The sequence below is a fragment of the Protopterus annectens genome, chromosome 5.part0, assembly GCF_019279795.1.
Source record: "Protopterus annectens isolate FY-2018-M chromosome 5.part0, PAN1.0, whole genome shotgun sequence".
NCBI classification, from domain to species: domain Eukaryota; kingdom Metazoa; phylum Chordata; order Ceratodontiformes; family Protopteridae; genus Protopterus; species Protopterus annectens.
Window position 1 is genome coordinate 255400648 of NC_056735.1, and position 21037 is coordinate 255421684.

Sequence of the window (21037 nt, forward strand, 5' to 3'; positions counted from 1 at the left end):
ACCCTGTCTGCATGCAAGATAATGAAGGGCTCCACTGCCAGGAGGGCCTGTAATTCAGGCCCTCTTCTTGCTGAAGTGATGGCTAGAAGGAAGGCTGTTTTCCAAGAAAGGAATTTCAACTCTGCAGTTGCAGCTGGTTCAAATGGAGGGAGAGTGAGCTTTTCCAATACAAAGTTAAGGTCCCAGGCTGGAGTAGGGGCTCGCCTGGGGGGGGGGGGTCTTACATTTTTAGCTCCTCTGAGGGATTGCTTTACCAGAGGGCGAGAGAAGAGGGGTGGTTCAGTATTATAATGTGCTGAAATTGCAGAGGCATGAATTTTAACTGACAAGAAGGATAAGCCCTTGTGGAGCATTTCTGTTAAGTACTGAAGAATATGAGGTAAACTGGGTACCATAGTGCCCATACCCTAGGTCTGGTTCCAGGAACAGTATCTTTTCTACTTTTCAGCATAGGGTTATCTAGTACTAGGTCTCCTTGCTTCAAGAATGACATCCAGAAGCTGCGAACTGAGGGATGCTATTGGAGAGCTCAAGGAATCAGACAGGCAGCAAGGTTCAGGGTTTGAAGCTGAGGGTGCAGAATCTGGCCCGCCTGCTGGGACAGCAGGGAAGGTGTCTGAAGAGGGGTGCCATGGATCCAGCAGTATCATGCGCAAGAGAGGGGACACAAGTGCTGGCGGTGCCAGTCTGGTGCAATTAGTATTGTCCTTGGTTTATCCTGTTTGATCTTTAGTAGAACCTTCGAGAGGAGAGGCAGAGGGGAAAGGCATAAACAGAGAGGCTTTCCCAGGAATAGGACAGGGCATCCACTTTCCAAGCTTGTCTGTGGGGAATCCCTGTGCAGAATTTGCCCAATTGGTAGTTCTGGGGGGAGGCAAACGGGTCTATATCTGGAGTCCCCCATTTGTTCCTCAAGAGGTTGAATATTTTTGGTTCCAGTTTCCATTTCTGTGGGTCCATGAGACTTCTGCTTAGGTTGTCTGCCAGTGAATTTAGCTAGCCTGGCAGGAATTGAGCTTGTAGGTGCACTTGGCATCTCAAGGCTGCGTTCCACAGAGCCATGGCTAGTCTGCAGAGAGGGTATGAATGGGTCCCCCCCCTGCTTGTTTATGTACCACATAACTGTGATGTTGTCTGTCTTTACCAATAATTGTCCTGGAAGGATGTGGTCTTTGAAGGCTGTCAGGGAATTCTGTACAGCTAACATTTCTGTTTGGTTGATATGCAGCTGCATCTGACTCTGGTTCCATTTGCCCTGAATGCACTGCCCTGCCAAGTGAGCCCCCCATGCATGTCTGATGCGTCTGTTGTTAGGGTTTGGGCGGCAGGGGGTAGATTGAATGGGAGCCCCTTGTGGTGGCAGGCCTTTGCCGACCAAAAGAACTCTGTCTTTATACAAGGAATGATGGGAATCATTAATTCCAACTCCTGAGAATGTTGACACCATAGGCTTTTTAGATACCACTGTAGTTTCCTCATAAGCAGTCTTGCATATGGAATTAGTAGAACACCAGAGGCCATGAACCTCAGGGCTTGCAAAATTTTCCTTGCAGATAGCTGGGTCTTTGTGGCCAGTAGTTTGAAGTAGGTTGTCAAATAAACTTGTTTCTCTGGCGTGAGGTAAGCCATCTGGGAAGTTGTCAAAGTCAAACACCAAAGGCAAACTGTTGAAAAAACACCAAGTGGCACAGTGCTAGCCAAACCAAAACTCCGGAGCACAATGTCTGCACCAGCAACAAACGAAGTTTTCAATAGTTTTATTTAAAAATGAGCGCTTTCGGTAGAGAGCATTCTCCCCACCTTCATCAGATAATAGTTTTGTTTAAAACCACACTTTATATATACATAGCTGGTTGTCAATAAATTAATTAACATGACTGCTAATGAAGTGATTAAACCAAAATGATTAAAACTGTTTGCTGCTGTTTAGTTAAATATAAGCATATTTCCCAAAATCAACAAATTAAAGCTAGCGACTTTAAACTAAACTGCAACTGGTTGAACTGCAAATTTAAACAGAAAACACAAATAAATAACACATAAATAGTGTCAGCATGGTACGCAAAATTGTATTCTATAACTCGGGTTGCAAACGTTTAAAAGCCTAGAACTTGTTAAACAATGAGAGACCTAACATAAATCATTTTAAAAAAATGTATGCATATGTATATCATGTTAAAAATATACACATATATGTGCAAAAATACAATATACATCTGTACATATATCATGTGCATATACCTATTCCTATTTTACTATTTCTGTTTTAATTCCAATTATTGTAACTCTTATTTAAAAATTATTAGGCTGTTGAGACTGATGTGAGGGTAAAAATTGAAAAGCAGGTACATTCCTTATCACCTATACAGTTGTATGTGACATGTGTAAGAATATGTATGTATAAACCAAATATAAATGTGTATATACTACATGTTTTAAATATTGTGTCCTATCTCTTAAGAGCTTTTAATTTTAATATACATTTAATGGACACTATCTCATTGAGCCCTGGAAAAGTGTAGGATGAGGTACGTACTTGCCAAAAAACCTCCTGTTCCTCCAGTTCAAGTTGCCAGGGTCCTCCCCTAATAGAAGGCTGTACTTGTTGTAAAATAGTGAAAAGAAGAGAGTGGTCAGAATGTTGGCTAACATGTTTGGCCAGAGCATTGTTCATGTCCCTAATACTGATGGCATGTACATGCTCATAAATCCTTTTCTTAAATGGTCTATCGGTTTTGCCGATGTAAAATGCAGGACACTGTCTACATGTTGCCACATAGACCACTCCTTTAGACAGACAGTTAAATCTGCCATTTATTCTATAATCTTTCCCTGCCATACGTATGCTAGTGCCCACTGAGATAAACTTACAATATGGGCAACATCCACATTTATTCATCCCCTTTATAATTCTGTTGGACTTGTGGTTAGTTCTTTCCAACATGTTTTTTAAATTTTGCCCCCTTCTGTAAGTGAATCTAGGTGTTTCACCCACACATTTAGCCAACTCTTGATCCTCCAACAAAACATTCCAATTCTTGATGAAAATGTTTTTTATAGCCTTATAATCCAGACTAAACGTAAACAGAAAGGAAATATTGCCAATGGCATTTCCGTTTATGTTGTCTTTTGTTTTTGTTACTATTCTTCCTTCTCTAAGAATCGGCTGAAAATGACCCGATTCCCTTTTAGCAATTACTTCCTTCCGGATCTTATCAACAAATGAATTTGGATATCCCCTCAATAAAAACATAGAGAAAATATTTTCACATTCCCCAAGGAATTCCTCCTGCTCGGAAACCATCCTTGCAGCCCTGACAAATTGTCCTTTGACAACGCTCCTCTTTTGATGGATGGGATGTGAGCTGGTGAAATGTAAATATGTGTTGGAAAAAGTTGTTTTCCTATGGATGGTTGAAATCAATCTATTAAACACTACGTCCTTCCTTAATTTGACGTCCAGAAACGTAGTTTCCATATCATCAATGGAATACGTGAATTCCAAAAAGTCAGTTGACATGGTGATGCTGTCAATAAAATTTGGAATTAAATCAGATGACCCCTTCCATAAGAAAAACATGTCATCTTGGTACCTCGTGTACCAAGAGACATTCGTTTTATAGAGTGGGTTACAAAACAGGTGTTGGTTCTCCCATTGTGCTAACACACTGTTTGCGAAAGTGCAACCACAGGGAGAACCCATGGCTATACCTGTAGTTTGAAGGTAGTATCTGTTGTTAAACACTAAGTAATTGTTCATGAGAATCAAATCTAAAAGGGTTTCCACTAAATGCATATGGTCCGTTGATGCCCCTTTACGTAACATGAAATCCACAGTCCATTCAACACCTGCCTGATGTGGGATGACTGTATATAGATCTTTTATGTCAACCACAAGAAAAATATTTGATGGATCAAAAGGAATTTTTCCAATGTCTTCCAGAAAACCCCAGGAATCCCTGCAAATTTGGATTTCTGATTTAAGCAAAGGTTTCAAAATGCTGTCAACCAATTTGGCACAAGCATATGTGATTGACCCCCTTCCGTCCACAATTGGTCTGAAAGGGGGATCAATCAAATCCTTGTGGATCTTAGGTGTGCCAAAAATAGTAGGGATCCTGGGTGCTAACATTGTGATGTATTGTAAGGTATCATTATCAATAATCCCTTCTAAAAACAGGTCCCCCAATACTTCTCTGATCTTACTGTATGCTCTATTAACTTCACTAATACTAGCTTGCACATAGGAGTCAGAGTTTAAATGTTGAATTATTTTGCTCTCATACACATGTTGATCCATGAAAATCAACCCACCCCCTTTGTCAGGTGCCATCACCCTGATGTTACATTCATTTAGCATTTGAATAAATGCAAGTTCGTCCATACTTGCATTAGAACGTGATTTACAGCCATTCCTGATGCCTAAGTTGTTTTTATGCACTAGGGCCCTTAAATCTAATTCACATGATTTTTCAAAAAAAGCTAGAATTCCAGTTAAAGGTGGATTGAAAATACTCGAGACTCTTAGTGAGCTTAAAAGTGAAGGGGTGTTCCCCAACGCAGATGCTAAGTTTAATTTCCTGACAAAAAGTTTTAAATCAACTATTGTTTTTACCAGGTCGCAATGCCTATCTGGAATAAATGATAATCCTTTGGCAAGAAATTCAACCACATATGCGTCTACATTCAACACAGTATAGTTATAAATTTTAAAGTCCCCTGAAGAGTTATAAAGAATAGAGGGCCCCTGTGATACCCATGGTGAAAGACCATGAAGTCCTTGTTCAACCTCATTTGGGGAACCTAGCGTCTCCGCTGGTTGCCCCTTCTCCTTCTCTGGTTGTTCCGTCGATTGTTGTTTGTGTTGCTGTTCGACGTTACATTCACCGGGTTCATGTTCCTGTGAAAATCCTGTTGGATTTCAACATTCCTGGCCCCTTCCCTTCCCTGAGGAGTATTGAAGTGACCTCCGTTATTCTGGTTATTACCCCCGTTGTTTCTCAGACGTTCACTTCTTCGAAGTGGTTGCTGATCAACCTCTCTTTCGTTGTTGTCAGGTTGAATCTCAGCCATATTAACAATGTCATTTTCATTGGACCCCGCAGTCTGTAATCTCCATTTAGCAACTTGCCCTGGAGGTGGTAGTGGATAGGCTTTGTTGTTTTCATATTCCCTAATGTCTCTTTGAATCTTATGTTTCTTATTGTTGAGCATCTTTGTAATTGATGCCTCAATACTGGATAATGTTCTAAGATAATCATATTTGAACCTTGGGAAATCTGTATGCTGTAATATTACAGTTTCTAATTTGGCCAGTTCCTCTTGTAGTACCCCAATTTCAACAGAATAAAAGTTGATAAGGGCTTCCATAAACTCCGTGGCCTGTTTATCAAAAAGGCCAAGGAGTTCTTTATGAAAAACAGAACCACTGATTGAACCAGCTGGAAATCGCCATTGGCGTAAGCCCTTAGGGACTATATGTCTGTCAATACACTCATGCAAAGACGAGATTTCCAACTGCAGCTTCCTGCAGCGGAATAACTTCACGTCAAATTCATCCAAATTAGCCTGGAATGAAGAGGCAATGACATTATTGTTACTCACCCCTTGGTTCTGCATGTGATTGATTGACCCATTTTCTATCCGAAAAAAGTCTTTTTTAGCCAAAACAGCTGCAAGGCTCGGAATTGTAGAAAAATTAGTAATCCTGTCAGCGGATGATGTTGTTGACCCTTCTGTAATGTTAGAAGTTCCATCCGGTCCCAAGTGAGGAACTTCCCTGTTTTGTGTTTCCGCAACTGCCGCTGGCCTCGAATTTACCATTCCTGAATCGAGCCTGCAATTTGGTGTGCTGGAAGGTATGTTCAATTGACCGTTTACACCCGCCAAGGTTGGACTGTTACCCGACCTTACTTCCTGCACCTGCTGCGTCAAAAAGTCTACTTTAGCCAAAAGAAGGTTAACCAAAATGGTTAGATCTCCCTGCGATCGATTAGTAGAAGGAACGCCACTAGGTAGTTGGCTTCCGTGCACTACGTTAAATAAATCAGTTTGCGTACCAAACTGCTGATCCTCTGCAGAGTGTTCCTTGTTCTGTTCCGCTTCGACACTGCCACAAGACATAACGAATTTCACAAAGTCAAACACCAAAGGCAAACTGTTGAAAAAACACCAAGTGGCACAGTGCTAGCCAAACCAAAACTCCGGAGCACAATGTCTGCACCAGCAACAAACGAAGTTTTCAATAGTTTTATTTAAAAATGAGCGCTTTCGGTAGAGAGCATTCTCCCCACCTTCATCAGATAATAGTTTTGTTTAAAACCACACTTTATATATACATAGCTGGTTGTCAATAAATTAATTAACATGACTGCTAATGAAGTGATTAAACCAAAATGATTAAAACTGTTTGCTGCTGTTTAGTTAAATATAAGCATATTTCCCAAAATCAACAAATTAAAGCTAGCGACTTTAAACTAAACACTCGAGACTCTTAGTGAGCTTAAAAGTGAAGGGGTATTCCCCAACGCAAATGCTAAGTTTAATTTCCTAACAAAAAGTTTTAAGTCTATTATTGTTTTTACCAGATCACAGTGCCTATCTGGAATAAATGATAATCCTTTGGCAAGAAATTCAACCACATATGCGTCTACATTCAACACAGTATAGTTGTAAATTTTGAAGTCCCCTGAAGAGTTACAAAGAATTTTTACCCTCACATCAGTCTCAACAGCCTAATAATTTTTAAATAAGAGTTACAATAATTGGAATTAAAACAGAAATAGTAAAATAGGAATAGGTATATGCACATGATATATGTACAGATGTATATTGTATTTTTGCACATATATGTGTATATTTTTAACATGATATACATATGCATACATTTTTTAAAATGATTTATGTTAAGTCTCTCATTGTTTAACAAGTTCTAGGCTTTTAAACGTTTGCAACCCGAGTTATAGAATACAATTTTGTTTACCATGCTGACACTATTTGTGTGTTATTTATTTATGTGTTTTCTATTTAAATTTGCAGTTCAACCAGTTGCAGTTTAGTTTAAAGTCGCTAGCTTTAATTTGTTGATTTTGGGAAATATGCTTATATTTAACTAAACAGCAGCAAACAGTTTTAATCATTTTGGTTTAATCACTTCATTAGCAGTCATGTTAATTAATTTATTGACAACCAGCTATGTATATATAAAGTGTGGTTTTAAACAAAACTATCATCTGATGAAGGTGGGGAGAATGCTCTCTACCGAAAGCGCTCATTTTTAAATAAAACTATTGAAAACTTCGTTTTTTGCTGGTGCAGACATTGTGCTCCGGAGTTTTGGTTTGGCTAGCACTGTGCCACTTGGTGTTTTTTCATCTGGGAAGTTGTGTTCAAGCTTGCTCCCAGGAATACAATCTGTTGGCAGGGTACTAGATGAGATTTATTTTCATTTATGGTGTACACCAGCGAGGTTAGAAGTTTCTTTACGAATGCCAGACATTTTAATAGCATGTCCTGGCTTTCTGCCTGAATCAGACAATCATCCAGGTATGGGTATATTTGAATATTTCTCTGCCTGCAAAATGCAATGACTGGATTTAGACACTAGATAAGCCAAAGGGAAGTGCAGAGAACTGATAGTGTATGGGGCTTGCCCTGAAACGTAGGTATTTCCTGCAAGATTCCCTCATTTGAATGTGCAGGCAAGCTTACTTTAAGTCTAAGGTTGCCAACCAGGCATCTTTGCCTAGCATAGGAAGCAGCTGCTGAAGTGTTAGCATTTTGAATTTTGGGATTACCAAAAACGTGTTTAAATTAGAGAGGTCCAGGATAGGATGCCAGGAGCTGTCTTTTCTGGGTACCAGGAAAAGTCTTGAATAAAAACCTTGTCCCCTTTCTTCTGCTGGGACAGGTTGAATAGCCCTGATACTTAGAAGAGAGAGCACCTGCTGTTGAGCCTCTGCCCACTGATTTGGGGGTAGGTCTAGCCAACCGTTTGGGGTTGGTAGGGTGTGGAAGTGGAATCTGTATCCTTGGGAAACTATATTTAAACCCATTTGTCCTGGGTAATTGAGTTCCCAGTTTTTTGCATGCAGGGCGAGCTTTCCTCCTAAGGGAGCAGGCAGTTGAGCAGGGCTTGGAAGGGTTAAGGTTAAGTCATTGTGACATTTTTCCGTAAGGGGGTGTCTTACTACTTCCTGTTTTGGAAGTGAGAGCTCCCCCACTGCCTAGGCCTGTGTGTAGCCTGGGACCGTAACCTAGGTGGTCTGCTGTTCCTGGGTTTGGACTGAGAAGGCCTGGAAGAGACTGGAAAGGACCAATTCTTTGAAGACCAATGCCTACTAAATCTGGGAGGCTGCACTTGCAGGAAATCTTTAACAGCTTGCATCGATTTAGCTTTTTCCTCCATCTTTTTGAGGACGACTTCTGCTTTGTTGCCAAAAAGGCGATCTTGGTTTAAGGGAGCATCCAGTAATTTAGCTTTAACATGATCTGGCAAGTTTTGCTCCTTAAGCCAAGCATGCCTTCTAAGTACAGACTCAGTGACAGCAGCTTGGCAAGACGTTTCTAAAGAGTCAAAACCACATTGCAAAGTATGTTTACCAACTTGTTCAGCAGAATGCATTAAATCCTGTAATTCTTTACGTTCAGCAGTCAGGAATCAACATCATTTTCTGTTTAAGTAGTCTCATAATATGCTGCTGATACTTTAACATATGAAACTGGCAATTTAAGGCCCTAATGGCCAAAGTAGCAGAAGTGTATACCTTCTTACCCCATCTGTCCAAGGCCCTAGAATCTCTATCAGAGGGGGTAGGATTTTTGGCAGCAGTAGCCTTAATACCCTTTGATCCTTGGGAAAATGTCTCTGGATCCGCAGTAGGATTCTTGAAAGAGGAACTTGTGAGAGTCAAGTACTCTGTAATACCTGTCAGGTTTTCTGGGAGATGAAGGTAAGGTGTCTGGGGACAGGCTAGATTCCAAGAAGGCATCATCTACAATGTCCAGAACAGGAGGTATAGCTAAAGGCCTGTGTTGAGGGAAGAGTAAGAATTCCCTAAGCCTCTTTTTGGAGTCGGAGTAATTCTGGCTTTCCCAGCGGGAATGCTCCCTAAGAGTGTGCAAGGTTTCACCAAAAGTAAAATCTTCTGGAGGGGAAGCAGAGGGAATGGAATCCTCTGCATCAGAATCCTCATAGGTAGATAAAGGCAAATCTTAGTAATCAGAAGAAACAGAGATTTCAGAATCCTGATCAGAAGAATCAGAAGGAAAATCAGTTCTAGATCTCTTAGAGGGGGAAGGCTGGCTTCCCCTAATTAAAGTAATAAGGTCTTCAGCCATTCTAAGCATTTGTTTTTTAGGCATATGGGCCTGACCATGCGGTTTGGACGTCAGATTTCTAAGTGTGTGTCGAGTTTTAGGCCTGGATGAAGATGATGGCCTGCACAGCGGCTCCGGACCCATCCAAGGTAGAGACATCCGCAGGTTCCACAGTCGAAGAAGCATCTCATGGCATACCAGAGTCTGAATGGGTCTCAGTAGAGGCTTGCAAATCTGAAGTAGGGGGTATCAGGGGCTGCAGAAGTGCCTGAGTACCGGCGAACTGCGACTAGCTTAACGGAAGCGTCATTGGCAGTTTTGGACCTATGCAGTCTCTCTGTCTTTATTCTTACGTTTTTTTTTTTTTAAATATTGGTAGTCTGATGGCTTACTGAAACCATTTCTGGATAAACAGAGTACCAAAATAATTTGCTTTGAAAATAGACAGACAACGAATAGTTCGGGGGTTGAATAAGGTACAAAACTGACAGTGAGGGACGTCGTGGTCTGGGCCTAAGCAAGGAATGCAAGATAAATTAAAATCTTTATGAGGTATTTGCTTTCCACAGGTAAGACAATTGTTAACTTTTACTGACATCAGTTAAGAGCAAGAAAAAGGATCCCCAATGGGGTACTTAGCTTTTTTTCGAATACTTTGGTTCTGAAACTCTAAAACAAAAATTTCAGGAGTCGGCCGACCGGCACTTGCGAACTGCTTCTGCTTCGGGCACCGCGTGGCAAGAAAGACTGATGTAATGGCGTTGGCTGCATATTTTATACCCCTGACGACCTGACGTCATGGAAGAAAAGACAGCATCCGATGCAGGAATCCAAGACTCTGGTATTCAGGCCGGCCTGAGGGCTACCTGCAGGCAGATAACCCAAATGTAATGACTGCAACAGAGAAACACGAAGAACATCAGGCTTTGTGCTTCATGAATGGAGCACAGCAACAGTCATCCCTCTGCACAAAGGTGGGCCATCTAAAGACACTAGAAACTACAGACCCATAATCCTCACATGCAAAGACATGGAAAAAATGATCATGGAAATGATCAATAATGACACAAGAAACCTCCAGACACTGGACCCAACCCAATTTGGTTTCATTACAGGCAGGTCATGCCTACTCAACCTGGTGGACTTCTTTGAGAAGGTCACCAAAGCAATGGATGAGGGCAAAATGGTTCACACCACCTACCTTGACCTGTCCAAGGTTTTTGGACACAAAACCCACCTGGGCATTGTTGACAAACTCAAGAGAATAAATTAGTACCTATGTCACCCAGTGGACAGCTAGCTGGCTCACAGACAGGACCCAAGAAGTTAGAATGGAGGGGTCCACCTCTACAAAGAGGCCAGTCACACGCAGAGTCCCTCAGGGTTCGGTCCAGGGACCGCTCCTTTTTGGCATTTACTCCTCTAAAGTAAAGGCCAAAGTTAGTGGCCTCTGGCTGGCTTCATTTGCAGAAGTTTGCAAAACAGGAGCAGTCACTGAATCCCCCCCCACTGACACAAATTTTCTCCCGGAAGGGATAACACAAACAAACAACTGGTGAACAGCCATGGACAAACTAAATGGCAAGAAATTAATAATCATATCCTTCATGAATTGGTGTAACTAAGGAAATTATTTTTTTGAGCTATGATACAGAATCAGAATTAACTAGACATAGTAAAGCCTTGATGAGTCTAATAATGGTGGCTGCCAAAAAGCAATTACTAGAAAATTGAAATCAAAGTCTATAACAACTATACTAGGAGGAGTGAATAAAGCAACACAGATAAATTAACTGGAAATGGGATGTTTAGAAAAGGGTAGCAGCAAATTACATTGAAAAAACAGAAACTGAGGGAACAATACATGCAGAGGAGGAACAGGGTTTAAAAGAAGGCAGGACTGAATGAGCTATGTAATGTTTGAATGACAATGAATGGATAGATTATAAGTGATGTATAATGTTTGGAAATAAAATTGTGTCAATATGGTTTGTGATGTATAATGTTTGCAACTAAAATTACGTCAATATGGTTCGTTTTCATTTAAATAAATGTATGATTGCCTATGTCATACTTTAATAAAGATTTTTTTTTTTTTACACAAGAAACGTCATCCACCCCTGGAAACTATAATACTGACAACACATCCCTAAGAGTTGACCCAGTATTCATGCACCTGGGGACACACAGACAGTAATCTAGCCTTTGACCATCTCGTGGTGAGGAAATCATTCTATGTTGTGCAAATTACAAACAAAAGGTATGGCATCTAGGTCCAAGGTAGTCATTATTCCACTCGGACCCATCATTGAGTAGAATGCCTTTTTAAGTATGAACCTAACCAGGCATATCCAGCAACTGAAACATCTACAGAAGTTCCTCTCAAAGAATACCGGACTTAAGTGACGTGTCCTATGCAGACCGCCGCAAGGGCCTATCCCAGTATTCTGTCTCCTACAGATGGCTGAGGGGAGATCTATGCTTGGCATACAAGGCAGTGTCAGACCCCACCTCTGATGGACCACCTGCAAAACAAAAAGCACCAGAGCTACCCATTCTGCAGAAGTAAGCCTCACCTATAATATAAACAGGACCTGCTAGAAAGACAGGTATGCATCCCAGGGACTACCCCATCTCTGGAACAGGCTCTCCATCCATGTGAAGCAGTCTCCCTCCCTAAAAATTCAAGTGTAACTTGGACAATTGGATGGGGAACTGGAAATTCATCCTCAGTTTGGCACCTAGGTCTCTAATGGACACAAACAGCCTGTAAATGGCTCATCTCCCAGGCCACTGCTTGTAAATCTTTCATCTCCCAAGCCCCTTCTAACCCTTATCAAAGGTACCAAAACTTGTCAGAGATTTGGTGTGCATGGCTAGGCTTAAAAACACGCTTATGGTCATTTGCCTAGTAAACACCTATGAACCTATACACACACAAACACACACACACACACACACACACACACACACACACATAAAAGGATATAGATATATCTATATCTCATATCTATCTAATACAAAGGTAGGAGAGCTGAAAAAAGTTGAAACATCATTTGTATGACATCTGTTTAAGTGACGCAATTTGGCTGACAAAGCAGAATGTCAGCAGGTATCCAACAAACAAATCCACAGGCACACTAACATGGTGGGAAAGGGAGCATGTCAGTCAAGAATGCTGATCAAAGAAATCTGGACAAAACCACTTTCACCATTTTTTTTTTCTCCACTAGTGTACGACCCAAGAAAGGGCATGAATATGTATATATCTATACAGCACTATAGCTGACACAGAGTTGGCTACTACACTATCTTATGCATTGGGATTTCAACACAGAGGCACCTTTCCCCATTCACTGTTGCAGTCATTACATTTGGGGTAATCTGCTGGCAGGTTGCCCTCAGTCGGCCTGAATATCAAAGTCTTGGGTCCTGCGTAGGTTGCTGTCTCTTCTTACATGATCAGCCATGCTGCCAGGCTCAGAGTTTGGAGCTGATTGTGCAGAATTTGATTGCTCTGCTGAGACAGTAGATGATGTATTCAAGGCAAGTACCAAGGAGGGAGTTGAGACATATTACTTAGAATTAGGTACCAGTGCTGGTGAGGCCAGTCCGGGGAAGTTAGGATCATTTTTGTTTTTTCCTGTCTGACCTTTAGTAAGACCTTGGGAAGAAGAGGCAGAGGAGGAAAGGTGTAGACTGACAGGTTTTTCCAACTGAAGGATAGGGCATCCACTTTCCATGCTTCTTCCAACTGAAGGATAGGGCATCCACTTTCCATGCTTGTCTGTGATAAGACCTTGTGCAGAATTTGTCCAGTTGATAATTTTGGGGAGAGGCAAATAGATCTATGTCTGGGCTCCCCCATTTCTGTATTACCATGCTGAAGACTTGTGGATCCAGTTTCCACTCATGAGGGTCCATAAGATTTCTGCTTAAGTCTGCCAGAGTATTTTGTTTTCTTGGCAGGAATTTAGCTTGAAGATGTACTTGGTAAGTCAAGGCTGTGTACCACAATGCCATGGCTAGTCTGCAAAGGGGGTAGGAATGTGTACCCCCCCTGCTTGTTTATGTACCACATAACCGTGGTGTTGTCTGTCTTTATCAGTAGTTGTCCTGGATGAAGTTCTTGAAAGCTGTCAGGGCATTCTGAACAGCTAGCATCTCTTTCTGGTTGATATGCAGATGCATTTGTTTTGGGTTCCATATGCCCTGAATGCATCTCCCCGCCAGGTGGGCCCCCCAAGCATAGTCTGATGCATCTGTAGTTAGGGTTTGGGTGGCAGGGGCTAGAGTGAAAGACCGTCCCTTGTTTTGGTGACATGTCTCTGCCCACCAAAGAAACTCCTGTTGTAGGCAGGGAATGAGGGGAATCATCGTTTCCAGACTGTGACAATGTTGACTCCATAAACTTCTTAGATACCACTGAAGTTTCCTCATATGCAGTCTTGCATACGGAATTAGTAGAATGCAGGATGCCATGAACCCCAAAGCCTGCAGAATTTGTCTTGCAGATAACTGGGTTTTTGTTGCCATCTGTTTGAAGTATATAGTCAGTTGCCTTTGTTTGTCTGGCATAAGGTAAGCCATATGGGCAGCTGTATTCAAGCTTGCACCCAGGAATGTAATTTTTTGAGAGGGTACCAGTTGTGATTCCTTTCGGTTTACTGTGTACCCTAGGCATGTTAGAAGCCTTTCTACAAATGCCAGATGTCGAAGAAGAATGTCCTTGTTTTCTGCTTGAATGAGACAGTCGTCCAAGTAAGGACAGATTTGTATGCTTCTTTGTCTGCAAAATGCAATTACTGGTGCTAGGCACTTTGTAATGACCCTGGGCGCAACAGATAAGCCAAAGGGCAGTGCAGAGAATTGGTAATGCATAAAACCTGCCTTGAAGCGGAGGTATCTTCTGCACGATTCCCTTATTGGGATATGCAGGTATGCCTCTTAAGTCTAGAGTTACTAACCAAGCGTTCTTGCCCAGCATGGGCAGTAGCTGTTGTAAAGTCAGCATTTTGAATTTTGGAATGTCCAAGAACTTGTTCAAAGTCGACAAGTCCAGTATTGGATGCCAGGCATGGTCTTTTCTGGGTACCAGGAACCGTCTTGAATAAAAACCTTGTCCTTTTTCCTTTTCTGGTACTGGTTGAATAGCTCCCATATCCATGAGGGACGCAACTTGTTTCTGAGCTTCTGCCCATTGATTTTGTGGCAGATCTGGCCAAACGTTTGGAAGTGTCAAAGTATGGAAATGAAATCTGTACCCCTGGGATACTATGTTTAATACCCACTTGCCCTGGGTAATTAACTGCCAATTTTGAGCATGAAGTGCTAATTTTCCCCCCAAGGGGGCTGCCAAAAGATTAGTGCTTGGTGATGGTAGAGGGAAGTCATTGAGACTGCTTACTGTAGAGTTGTGCTTTGTTTCCTCCAGATTTGGAGGTAAAGGCACCCCATTGCTTTGACCTGTAAGAACCCTGAGATTGGTATCTAGAGCCTTTTGAGCGTCTGGATTTGCCTTGTGAGGCTCTGTTGGACACATGAAAGGACCAGTTTTTAGTAGGCCAGTGCCTACTGAATCTGTGTGGCTGCACTTGTAAGAAATCTTTTACAGTTTGCATACATTTTGCTTCGTCTTCCATTTTCTTTAAAACCTCTTCTGCCTTATTACCAAACAGTGTATCGTGCTGTAAAGGTGCATCCAACAATTTAGCTTTAACATGATCTGGCAGATTTTGCTCCTTGAGACAGGCATGCCTTCTGAAGAAATATATTTCTTTTCTGAAGAAATGTCAAGCAGAGGTCTTTACTTTGCCTCTGAAGAAATGTCACCACTGAAGAAAATGTCCAAAAGTGACCAGACAAACTCCGTACTACTGTATTTGTTATACTTTGTCTCAGAACAAATTCTTGCCAAACAGTTAATTCTGTCAGAGCTATTTCAATTCTATTATAACACAGCTAGACAGATGAATAGACTAAGGCACACAGTCTAAAACTTTACCCCTGAATGAAACATACTGTCCAGTTTATATACTCTTTTCAACCAATGTTATTTTTAATGTCCTTGTGACTTGTTCTTCTGGTTTCTGTCTTTGTCATGAAAAAGTCCATGACAATTTCATGCCCTTTTTTGGTCCTTGCTGCATCTGAAGACTTTACAAAAGTCTCTCCACGTCATCTTTGTGTCACTTGACCTGTCTGCATTTTATTTATTTATTTCTGCATCTGAAAGCCAAGAAAGTCAACTTCCTTTTTTTCTATAACAGGATGCATTTACAGTATTGCCCACAGCTATATGTTGTTAAAATCTAAGCTGAACATAACTGTTCTTGCAAAGCAAGCATATTATTTTGAAAACTGCTGTTTGGCCTTGCACATTTCCTTTCACTGTACACACAGTATATTGGGAAAAAGCATTTTAATTTACACAATATCTATCAATTCCCACTTTTTTATTTAAGACCCATGAAAATTGTAAGACAATTTACAACAAAATATGATTTTCAGTACTTTGAATCCCTTGGTATGTTGCAACATATGAAAACCTTGCATTCTATGCTATCTCTATAAAGAGTGTTACATTACCAACGGCTGTTACTTGATTAATACTTTTATTAACACAAATCTTATAATGACGATAAGAACAATTAACAATTAATGCGGAAATTACAGTACCCCATCATAGACATATAGCCATTATTACTTATCTATTTTAACTGTTTTTATGCTTCCTTAAACAAGTTGTCAGTCTTGCAGTTACACACAAGCATTTCAAAATCTTGTCAAGTTAACCCTTGCTTTACAAGGCAAAACCTTGTATTAGAAACAAGCATATTTCTTTTGCGCTGCATAATTTCATTATTGCTTTGGGAAAAGAATATTTTAAAAAAGCAATTTACAGGAAAATGTGATCCTCTGTACTTAACAGATTTTCTTCATTGTTAACAACAGTTACTTGTTTTACAGTTTTATAACACATTTGCTCTGTTATATCTGACTTAACTTTTCATAACTTTCCATATTGCCTTAGTGGCACTATACCAGTGAAAAATTCAGCTCCTGAAATAACACCATTTCCTATGTCCAGCTGTTTTAAAATCTTTTCCTATTTTTTTTTTATTATGAACTTCCCTCTTTTTCTGGTGATTTTTTTTATCATGTCCTCTGGTAATGTGTGAATAATTTTCATTATTGGAACTGCATACTCTATGTAACAGAATTTCTTCTCTTTTATTTCTTCCTTAAAAGAAGTATTATATGTAAACTCCCATGCTCAAGCTTTTTTACATGACCATAGTTGTTTAGAAACAGTATCCCTTTTCCTATTTGTATCAACTGTAAATGTTTTTTTATGGCTGATTGTTTTCAACTTTACTTTTATAAGATTTTTTAAACATAAAACCTGTATGTGTAACCTCTACAGGGACTGCATGTAATGACATTTTCCCTCTGTAAAGAATGTGGCTAAAAACCCAACAATTTGACTTGTCACATGCCTTTGCAAACAAATTGTGCATGTCCAAAATATATTGAAATCAGGTATCCAATTATGATGTCCCTGTTCTCATGATTTATTATATTTGAGTATATCTCACCATTTTTTCTTTGCAACTGTTTTAGAATGCCTTGTCCTGTTCATAGATTATTATAGAAACAAATTTAAACTTTTGTAAGACTATTAACAGACTGTCACTGTACTGATACTGTTTGATTGTTGTTAACTTGCACTGATTTTTATGAACCAACATGGTGTGCTGCTTTTGCTTAGATTTTTATTAGCTGAAAAATGCTATTTGTCTAAGATTTAATGACTCTGTACTTTACTACCTGTATGTATTGCTGTGTATGGCAGTTACACCAGTTTGACTAATGATGTTTTTGCTGTACTAGTTTGTTTATAAGACTGCTTGCTGTTATATTTTATGTAATACATTGTTTTGAAAATATGACATTACAGTCACTGTTTTTTTACCAATATTGATCCTGTTTGCTGTATGCATAAGCTGCCTTTGGAGACATACTGTACTGTTAATGTGGGGGGGGGGGGGGGGGGTTGACCCTCTGATTACTATAGAGGGTTCTGACATTTAGGATTTGTCATAGGTACTGCCTTAGATGTTAGTCCATTTCCAGATGTAGATGTGGACTTGCATACCCAACATTTAATTGCATTATTTGTATTAACATTGAGTTTTGTATACTAACATTGTCTTCCATTGCTTTAAAAGATACCTGTACTTCGCTGCCAACTGATAACCTGTATTTTGTTAATTTACTGCTTTAATGCCTACTGCCTGACATGATTTGGTATTTCATAGGGTGTACTTTATTTTTTTATGTATCCCTCTGGGTTTGTTCCTGTGACTGACTGTCCCTTAATGTATTTTCTTTATCTTGATTTCCTTCCCTATTTTTGGGTTTTGAAGAAGCATCTGAACTTTGTTGCGTATCTGTCTGCAACCCTGGTGCAGCAGAAGCTGCTCGTGTTCCCCCAGTGTTTACATCCCCCTCCTTTCACCACGTAGTCTACAAGCTGTTTTTGTACATTTCCTATGTGCATCTGCAATTCTGCGTACTTTTTCAAACTGTCTAGCACTCTGGCTTAATGTCTGAGTCTGTATCTGTCTGTCAGGCAGAAACTGATTTTAAAGCTGCATATGCATTTTGTAGAATGTTAACTGTCTGACGGAATTGCTTTAACATAACATCTTGCCTGACTAAAACATTATTTTGTTTTTTCTGTCATGCTATTCAGACTGTAAAACAGTTATGTGAGTCTAGACACTCACCTGTTTTAGCTGCTTGGTTTGCTTTGCCATTTGCCAAAGCATTTACTGTAGCCTTTGCTGTATATTTTTTATGTGCTTTGATTATGACAATACTAAACTTTTCCTGTAAATCATTTTGGGAATGAAGGTTCATAACTCTCGTACTGGAGCATGTTTTAGGGGTTTGCCAACACTGTTGATGATTTACCTTCCCCCTTCTGACCCAAGCTGGCATGTGTAAATGCACAAAAAAAAACATTTAAATAAAGCATTATTGGAAATAGACCACACAGTGTATGTCAACCATTGTTTAAATGCCAACATATTGAAACAAAATTTCTTTTTTTTTATTTGTCTTGCCACTGAAGCACAGTCTGTAATAAACAAGACTATTGAGATATATCAGCAGGAGAAATAACTGTCATTTCTGCTGAACCCTGCCCAATGTAAACCTTGATGGGCTTCTAACTTTCTTGTAAGAATAAACTCTGTAGTTTGTGCCCTTAGTAAATGTTGTTGGGCTCTATCTGACTGTTACGTTAAACCAGAAATGTCATTATGTAAAGTCTGAATGCTATGCCGAGTCTGTTCCTCTAAAGGCATTATTGTCCCTTACTACTGTCTCTAGGGAAAGTTTTGAAAAGCTGTGAAAACTTTTAATATTGAAAGCACACTGTACTATGTTAGAAGTTTCTTGTTTTTGTGCATATGACAATAATTACATACACTTGTACTGTATGAGATTTAGGTGACTGCAGAAGGCACATTTAACTATTGTATATGTGAAGAACTAACAAAGCTAGAATCAAACAGATTGTTTATCAGAATAGGGTACATCTTATGGTATGGCTTACATACTAGACTTCTGTGACAAAAAAGACAGAAGTTAGGAAAGTTACTTTTACATTTACAAACACAACTGTTATCTAATGTCTGAACATCAAACATTTCAGATTTACATTTTATGTCTAACACAGAAGGTTTAAACCATGCAAATTTATATATACAATATGTGGGCACTGTTAAGTTAACTGACTGTACTTGCATCCATGTTATAACTGTGAAGAAAGTACCATAATTTATGCAGAAGACAAGCAGGTGATCAGGCTAAAGTCAATCTGGAAAAGGATGGCGTTTCTCTACAGACGAACTGTAGGTGGTCTGACGCAGGACAGCTTCCACGGCGGTGCTCTGTGTCCACCAACAAAGTACTGGAACTGTTTCTCTGTTAAAGCACTGGAACTGTCAGTCTGTTGAACTAACGTAGTAAGTAGTAGGGATCCCTCTGTAATATTAACTGCTGGTAACAGATATATGGTCACAGTCACTGGCCAAGGCTCCCCACTGAAAAAATGTATCTCTTTCTTTTCTGAAGAAATGTCAAGCAGAGGTCTTTATTTTGCCTCTGAAGAAATGTCACTGAAGAAAATGTCCAAAAGTAGACCAGACAAACTCCGTACTACTGTATGTGTTATACTTTATTTGTCTCAGAACAAATTCTTGCCAAACAGTTAATTCTGTCAGAGCCATTTCAATTCTGTTATAACACAGCTAGACAGGAATAAAGCATGCTTAGTCTAAAACGTCACCACTGAATGAAACATACTGTGCAGTTTATATACTCTTTTCAACCAATGTTATTTTTAATGTCCTTGTGACTTCTTCCTTCTGGTTTCTGTGTCATGAAAAAGTCCATGGTTCTTTCATGCCCTTTTTTGGTCCTTGCCGCATCTGAAGACTTCACAAAAGTCTCTCCACATCATCTTTGTGTCACTTGACCTGTCTGCATTTTATTTATTTAATTCTGCATCTGAAAGCCAAGAAAGTCAACTTCCTTTTTTTTCTATAACAGGATGCATTTACAGTATTGCCCACAGCTATATGTTATTAATATCTAAGCTGAACATAACTGTTCTTGCAAAGCAAGCATATCATTTTGAAAACTGCTGTTTGGCCTTGCACATTTCCTTTCACTGTACACACAGTATATTGGGGAAAAGCATTTTAATTTACATAATATCTATCACCTTCTAATCACAAATCCAGTAACTGCGGCCCTGCAAGTGGCTACAAAGGAATCAAAACCGCATTGCAAAGTATGCTTTCCAACCTGTTCTGCTGCATGCAATAATTCCTGTAAGTCTTTATTTTCCACACAATCAGAAATCAACATCATTTTTCTGTTTCAATAAGCCCATAATATGCTGTTGATATTTAAGCATATGAAACTGGCAATTTAAGGCCCTAATTGCCAAGGTTGCAAACGTATAAACCTTCTTTCCCCATCCATCCAGCGCCCTGGAATCTCTATCAGAGGGGGAAGGATTTTTGGCTGCAGAGGCCTTTACACCTTTGGGAGCCTGTGAGACAGATTCAGGATCAGCAGCAAGATTTAAAAAATTGTGGAGTCAGGAACACTGTAATATCTGTCTGGCTTACTAGGAGTCGGAGGTAGGGAATCAGGAGCCATGCTTGATTCCGAAAACACATCAACAATGTCTAATACAGGAGGTATAGCCAAAGGCCTATGCTGAGGAAGAAGGAAATCCCTAAGCCTCTTTTCTGATTCAGAGAAATCTAGACTCTCCCAATGAAAATGTTCCCTTAAAGTATGCAAGGTTTCTCCAAAAGAATAATCTTCAGGAGGTGATGCAGATGGGATGGATTCTTCTGCACCTGAATCCTCATAGGGTGGTAAAGAAAATTCCTGATTAGAGGAGAAATCAGAAGAAATAGAAACCTGATCTGAAGATTCATAATCAGTGTCTTGCCTAGGCCTCTTAGTGGGGGGGGGGGGGTTGGGAACCCCTGATCAAGGTAATTAAGTCCTCAGCCATTTTGATCATCTGTTTTTCTTAGGCATAGGGGCCTGAGCACATGGCTCATGCGTCAGTTTTTTGGACTAAGAAGTTGTTTTTGTTTTTGAAGCTGGCATCGGTTTTATATAG

At 40.0% G+C, this 21037-nt stretch overlaps 1 protein-coding gene across 1 annotated transcript in view; it reads right to left on the minus strand.

Moving 5' to 3' along the window:
* Positions 1-21037, minus strand: part of ARFIP2 (ADP ribosylation factor interacting protein 2) — a gene marked incomplete in the record, with an annotated part of 1173031 nt that overhangs the window by 613841 nt on the left and 538153 nt on the right.